This window comes from Crocuta crocuta, unplaced genomic scaffold, assembly GCF_008692635.1.
Source record: "Crocuta crocuta isolate KB4526 unplaced genomic scaffold, BGI_CrCroc_1.0 scaffold367, whole genome shotgun sequence".
In the NCBI taxonomy this organism is placed as follows: domain Eukaryota; kingdom Metazoa; phylum Chordata; class Mammalia; order Carnivora; family Hyaenidae; genus Crocuta; species Crocuta crocuta.
In genome coordinates, this window is record NW_027527936.1 from 5,534,187 (window position 1) to 5,541,942 (window position 7,756).

Sequence of the window (7,756 nt, forward strand, 5' to 3'; positions counted from 1 at the left end):
CCCTTCCCATCCTTGTTTTTTCTATTCTCTGCAGTACTTCTTCGAAACTTTTAAAATGTACTAAAAGCTCTGATCCTTTACTGATTCAGTTTACCCGGTTCAATTGACTTTATTGCATGCTTCACTAAAGAGTTCAGGGTTATTTGATTTTCCCCTCTTCTCTCTCTCACAATTTTATTTGTTTGTTTGTTTATTTATTTAGTAAATAAGTATGAGAGCAAGCCCAACATGAGACTTGAACTCATGACCCCAAGGTTAGGAGTCACATGCTTTATCAGCTGAGCAAGCCAGGTACCCCTCTAACTCACAATTTCTGTGTTCACTCATCTTTTGCTTCAATTCTAGAGAAAGAAGTATTCATCCTCCTCTTCAAGGCTTATTCCTGTGCTTGTGTCTTTGATTTCATACCCTTTCACTTGATGTAGGCCCTTGTTATGTATATTATTCTCTCTTTGTCTTATACCTCAACTAAAAAATGAAACAACATAGTTTCCCTGGATTGTGTAATCCACCTGAACTAATTTCTTTTCTTTGCTTTACCAGCAACCCTCTTGGGAAATGAGTTTGTATTCACTGTCTCAGCTTCCTCACCTGTACACATTCCTCATATTACAGTTTGGTGCTTTTTTTTTTAAAAGTTTCTTTGTTTATATAAGTAATCTCTACACCCAACATGAGGCTCAACCCATGACCTTGAGGTCAAGAGTTACATGCTCTTCTGACTGAGCCAGCCAGGTGCCCCTTACAGTTTGGCTTCTACACTTAAACTGCTCCAATACTGATGTCTTCATGGTCACTAATAACTTTGTATGTTTTTTGCTTTGTATGTTATTTACTTTTTTTATTGAGTGTGACTTAAATACAGTGCATAAATCAGTCAGCACAGAGCCCGACGCGGGGCTTGAACCTGCAAACCGCAAGATCATGACCTAAGCGAAAGTCGGACGCTTAACTGTCTAAGCCACCCAGGCGCCCCACAGTGCATAAATCAAAGGTTCATTCAGACCATGAATTTTTACAGATTGAATACATTCATGTGACCACTATTCAGATCAAGATGTAGAACATTTCCAGTACCCTAGTATGCCCCTTGGTATTTTCTCCCAGTTATTATGCTTCCCCAAAGGTAACTGCTTTCCCAACTTTCATCACCATGGATTAGTTTTGCTTCTTCTTGAACTTCATATATACATGGAGTCCCACAGTTTGTACTCTTCTGACTAGATGCTTTCATTAAATCATGGCTGTCAGATTCATCTATGTTGTCACTTGTAGAAATGTTTCTTTTTCATTGCTGTGTAGTTTTCCACTGTGCAAATGTCCACATGGATACTGAAACTTCTTTTTCAAATAACAAAATAATCCATGGCACTTGTGTAAAGTTTTTATTGTGAAAGAATTATACAGAGAGATGTGTAGCAGCCCTAGGGAAATTTAAATGACTAAATTTGATGATCTTCAGTGCAGTCTTCATTCTCTCTGACCTCTGTGAACTATTTGTCACTGTTGTTCATGTGTTCCTTGATATTTTCATCTCTTCTGTCATAAAGACTACTGCACTCCTGTTTCTCTGACTGCTTCCTGTGTATCTTTTTTTGTTTTCTTTTCTCATAAATGTTTCTTGAGAATATGTCCTCTGTTCTTAGCTGTCTTCTTTATTTTACTCTTGTGTTTTAACAGGCCTATCCTATTCATGGCAAGTATTTAGGATGTGGAGCAAGGATCTCTGATCTTCTTTTATTCATGGGCTTGTGTCACAGAACCTCCTTGTAGAGTGATCTGAGTCCCCACGCTTGACTTCTTTCCCTAGCTTTACATTTCCATTTCTTTGCCTGATGTTTCCACTCTAGACTCATCTTTCATGATCTTAACATTGTGATTTTCATAATTAGTTAGTGTCCTTGAAAGTCCATAACCTGTAATTATTTGATTCCGAAAAGATAAAAATTTCAATTGTCTGTATTATGAGGCGCTAAATGGATTACATTCATTTAGGGAGTAAGCTTAGCTGATCAACAAGCATCGATGGTCACAGGTGGCTTTGTTCTCCTTTTCGCATGACATGGAGCAATGCTTTTTATACTACGTACTCTGCTGGTGTTTTGGAATAAGCTCTGAAGAGGATCCATGACTTGGGTCTCTAGAAGATCAGTGGCTTGCTATACCCTTAAAATAGAATCCATTAGTTCTCCTTTGAAATGTGCTTATACCTGTCATTCCTTGTTCTTGTCATCCAACCTGAAGTTGTATCCATGGTTTTGACTTCCCCTCTCCCTTGACCCCCTAATCCATGTTTTGCTGATTTTACCTTTATGATGCCTTTCAAATCTTTATTCTCACTGTCATCACCTTAATTCAGGATTTATTAACTTATGTCTTGGTTGTTGTAGGATCTTAGGTGCATTTACTCTGCTTTTAGTCTTTTAACCTCTAATTTATAGTGCGTTCTAGTAAAACCCCCCAAAAGATCATAACTCATTGCCTACGTGAGTTCCAGTAGTAGTTAAATATTTGTTAAATGATCATTCCATTTCTTTATCTTCAGAAACCTTCATTAGCTTATTACCTATAGAATAAATCTGGATATCTTAGCATTTAAAGTCTACTTGATACTTAACACTTTTTATTAGAAGAATTGGAGTTAGATGCCCCTTCTCTTGTTTCCCAAGACTTTGCTTTATAAGTTCTTTGAGGCCTACATTGTTTCATTTACTGTTGTGCACCTAAGGCCTACTGTGGTATTTGAAACATAGTTATTTATCTGAATATTTATTAGAAACATAGATATGTGGAGGTGTCTGGCTGGCTGGCTCGGTGAGTGGAGTATGTGACTCTTGATTTAGGTAGGGGTTGTGAATTTGAGCCCCACATTGGGTATAGAGATTACTTAAAAACAATAAATCTAAAAAAAAAAGAAACATGTGGTGCTGCTTGAAACAGTTATTTGCCCAATGAGTATGCTAATTGGTTGTCAGTCTCTCATCAGAGAAAATACTCCTCAGAGACTGTCTTATTCATTATATCATAACTTAGTGTATGATAGTGGGCAGTCAGTAACTGTTTACTGCTGGGCACTTTCATATACTTATTTTAATTAGCCATCCATCTGAAAAACTCTTTGCTGCCTTTGCCCATTGAGATTCTACTCAAGGGCCAGGCCTAACTCAAATGCTATAGAACTGTTCTTTGAAATTATTTTTCCATGTGATATTCTCCTCAGATGATCCTTGATTAGGCTTAATAAATCGTTAAATCTCCTGAAATTTCAGTTCTCAAAAATCTGTGATCCAGAAAGTGAAAGTTTTAGCTCTATGAGATTAAATGAAAATGAAAAAATGATTAGAAAGCACATTAGATAGGGACTTAAATGCTAATTCTTAAAAAAAAAATTAATGTTTTAGTTATTTCTGAGAGAGAGAGACAGGGTGAGCAGGGGAGGGTCAGAGAGAGAGGGAGACACAGAATCCAAAGCAGGCTCCAGACTCTGAGCTAGCTGTCAGCACAGAGCCCTATGCGGGGCTTGAACCCACGAACTGTGAGATCATGACCTGAGCTGAAGTCAGACGCTTAACTGGCTGAGCCACCCAGGGGCCCCTAAAAAAAATTTTTTTTAATGTTTATTTATTTTTGAGAGAGAGAGAGAATCCCAAGCAGGCTGCGTGTCAGCAGAGAGCCTGACATGGGGCTCGAACCCATGAACTCTGAGATTATGACCTGAATCTGAGTCTAAGGCTTAACTGACTGAGCCACCCAGGCACTCCAATAAATACTAATTCTTACATCACTTTGTTTCTATAACATTGTTTTGTCCACTACATGGTATATAGTAGGTTCTGAATAAAGATTTGCTGAGTGAGTGGATGAATGAATCAGTGTTTTAGCATTTTTATCCTTCTGTATTCATTTTGTATTATTTCATTTCTGCTTTTAAGTTGAAAATGATTAAATTTAGGAACGATATAATTTTTTCTACTGTAATGCATAGACAAGGGCTTGGCTCAGAATAGGTGGTAAGTAATTATTTATTGATGAGTAGAAAATTATTCAAATATTTTGAATTTGGGGGATTTGAGTAATAATAGTAGTATGATAGTATGAAAGAAATAGCCAACTAAAGGAAATGAGACATTTTTGAGGATGGAGGAAGATAGAGTTTAATTTTAGTTCCCAGAGTTCCCCCAGCACCACTGAGAAATTTGCAAAATTATTTTCATGGAAATCAGCGACATCTCTTTCCCTCAAACTATAATGCTAGTACTTTGGCAAAAGCTTAGGAAAGAAAGACAGAGGGGAAGCTGCATATTGTGTGTAGGGTTTTGTATTGGGGTGCCTGGATGGCATAGTGGTTAAGCAGCTGACTTCAGCTCAGGTCATGATCTCAAGGTTCGTGAGTTCAAGACCCATATCAGGCTCTGTTCTAACAGCTCAGAGCCTGCAGCCTGCTTTGGATTCTGTGTCTCCCTTTCTCTGTGCCCTTCCCCTGTTCGTGCTCTGTCCCTCTCTCTCAAAAACAAATAAAACATTAAAAAATTTTAAAAAATCAGTTTAGTTTTGCTGGAGCTTAAAGTTAAGGGCATAGATGGTTAGTTAAGAGACTGAAGGAGCCTGGGTTATAGGTCTTTAGTACTATGTAAAAGTGTAATAAGTATGGAAGCAAGATGGTCTTACTTGTGTTTTAGCTGGATTACTTTGGTAACTATGTGTGTGGGGGGAGATAGAATGTTGGACATGGTGATTGAGACATGGACATTTGAGAATTCTCCTGAGTTTTCAGTATAGACAGTTTATTAGCCCTCTTTTGCCTCTTATCCACAAGTAAAATGGGTAAAAGCCAGCTCCTGAAAACCTGTTAGCTTTGGAAGATTTGATTTCATCAAAGGTAGTAGGAGTAGAGAGCCTGGGATGGTTGAAGTGGGTTGGACAATGTTCCTGATTTTTCTGTCTTTGTTTTGTTCTACTGGATGTCTTTTAGACTAACTATCAACCTAAAGGCTTTACCTCCCTAGTTACTGATGGTGACCTGTAGTCATGAGTATCAGAGGCAGCTGAATATTGCAGTCAGTATATCTTCTTCATTGCTGGTCTTGGCTGCTATAGGATTCTCTTGTAACCTAGCTTTGTATTTTCTTGATTAAATCCCTATGGTACCTTGGTAATTATAATTTTTCATCAGCAGGTGATGATTGTTTTTCATCATTAATAAACATATTTGGGGTTCCAAAGGTATTGAAAACGGGTTGTTGGATCAAGGCCTAGCCCTGGGTGAAGAAGAAAAAGTCCTCAAGGGAGAGTAGAAGCTAGATGTTATTAGGAGTAAGGATTTCCAAAAAATGTAGTTAGTGAGACATAATCGTCAACCTTTTGTTTTAGGTTTGAGCCTCATTATTAACTCCCAAAGATTCTTTCCTCTTCTCTACTATAGCCATGAACACAGTGGATATATAGTAAATGATTGGTGGGAAAAATTGACATCAACCTGAACCTTCTACTTCCATGTTCATTAGGTATATTTCATCCTTACCAATAATTGTTCCACCTCTAAAATCTTAGCTTTTTTAAAAAAAATATAAGATTAAAAAATACTTATTTATTTTGAGAGAGAGAGAGAGAGCAAGCAAACGGGCAGGAGGAGGTACAGAGAGAGGGAAAGAGAATCCCAAGCAGGCTCTGCTCTGTCAGCACAGAGTGTGATGCAGGGCTTGAACTCACAAACTGTGAGATCATGACCTGAGCTGAAACCAAGAGTTGGACGCTTAACTGACTGAGCCAGCAGGAGCCCCTATAATCTTAGTTTTGAGCTTGCCACACTCTGACCTTCACATCATCCTCCATTTTTGTATCTCACACTTCTTTTAGAATGTCCTCTTCAAAAATTGTTCAAGGTCTTTGGATCTCTCTAGTCGATTGCTTTTTTTTTTTTTAAACCATCTTTTCATTGTCAGTCACCTCATGCTTCTACTTCCCTCCTTATTCAACTTACGTGCCTATTTCATGGGCTATCATAATCATTCCTGTGAATGTATCTTCAGTTTCTTTGCTATTTTCCCTTTCTGGCATACATGCTTAACTAAATTCCAACCATAATTATACCAACTCTGCCTATTCTGCACCTGTGTCTGAGCAGCTGAATGTGGTTGGAGAAAAACATGACCACGGTGACATCCCAATTTGTGATTAGGAACCTCTAAGAGTCAGCATTGCCACTCAGTCATGGTTTGTGGGATTGAGCTCTGTGTTGGAGTCTATGCTGGCAGCATGGAGCCTACTTGGGATTCTCTCCCTCTGCCCTTTTCCATACTTATGTGTTCTCTCTCTCACAAAATAAAAATTAAAAAGAAAATAAAGTTGAGGCACCTAGGTAGCTCAGTTGCTTAAGCATCCAACTCTTGATTTCAGCTCAGGTCATGATCTCGGTATGTGAGATCAAGCTCCATCTTGGGCTCTGTGCTGACGTTGTGGAGCCTATTTGAGATTCTTTCCCTCTCTCTCTCTGCTCCTCCTTCCTTCTCTCTTTCTTGAAATAAATAAACATTAAAAAAATTTTTAAAAATAAAAAAGATGAAGTGACACTTAGTCATTCCCTTTCATTCTTTTTATTCATGTCTTTCTTCCCCCCCACCTGGTACTGTTACTGTTTATTGTTTATTGTCATTCTTCCACGTTAGAATATATGGTTCATGAGGGCAGGAATTTGGGTCTGTTTTTCTCACTGCCAGCTTCTAGAATTGGGTATAGAAGATACTCAATAAATACTTCTAGGTGATTTTGTAATGATTAAGATTGAGTCATTTTCTGACTTCAAATTCCAACTTTGTGACCTGAAGCAAGTTACTTAAGTTCTCTAAGCCTTAACTATCCCATATATATAACAGAGATGATATTAATACCTATTTCATAGGATTATTGTGAGGATTAAAAATTTTGTTTTTAAAGGGAAAGCTTTTTTTAATGTTTATTTACTTTTGAGAGAGAGGGAGGGAGGGAGGGAGAGAGAGCGAGAGAGAGAAAGAAAGCGAGAGCCCATGAGCAGGGGAGGGGCAGAGAGAGAGGGAGACACAGAATCTGAAGTAGGCTCCAGGCTCTGAGCTGTCAGCACAGAGTCCAACATGGGGCTTCAACTCATGAGTCAGAGAGGCACCCCCCCTTTTTTTTCCTTAAAGTTTACTTATTTATTTTGGGAGGTGGAGAGCGGCAGAGAGAGAGGGAGAGAAAATCCCAAGCAGGGTCTGTATTGTCAGTGCAGAGCCTCTGCTACAGGGCTCCGTCTCACTACCCGTGATGTCATGACCTGAGCTGAAATCAAGAGTCAGCGCTTAACCAACTGAGCCACCCAGGCACCCCAAGGATTTAATAAATTAATCCATGTAAAACATTTACTAAAAGCATGATACCAAGAAGCTGTCATTATATTTTTAAGGTACATGCACATTATGTGTGAATATAGAATTCGTATTTTTTAGTGTTCTTGTCTGGCTTGAGAAAGAAATACAATAGAAAAAGATGTATCTTGACCTTTGATTTGTTGGTATTATTGAACTGTTCTTTTACTTTGTTCAGCTTGAAAAGGAGGCTTTAATTTGTGCATTTTTCCTTTTAGGGAACCTTTTATGAATTTCTTTATTAAGTAACTGGCTCAGGAAACAGAATAGTCTCCCTAGGTTTTAAAATGTAATTAAGGACAAATTCAGGCCAAAGAAACAACATTTAAAAATTCTGTGCTATCATTTTAATTGTACCAACTCTAACAATATTTCCC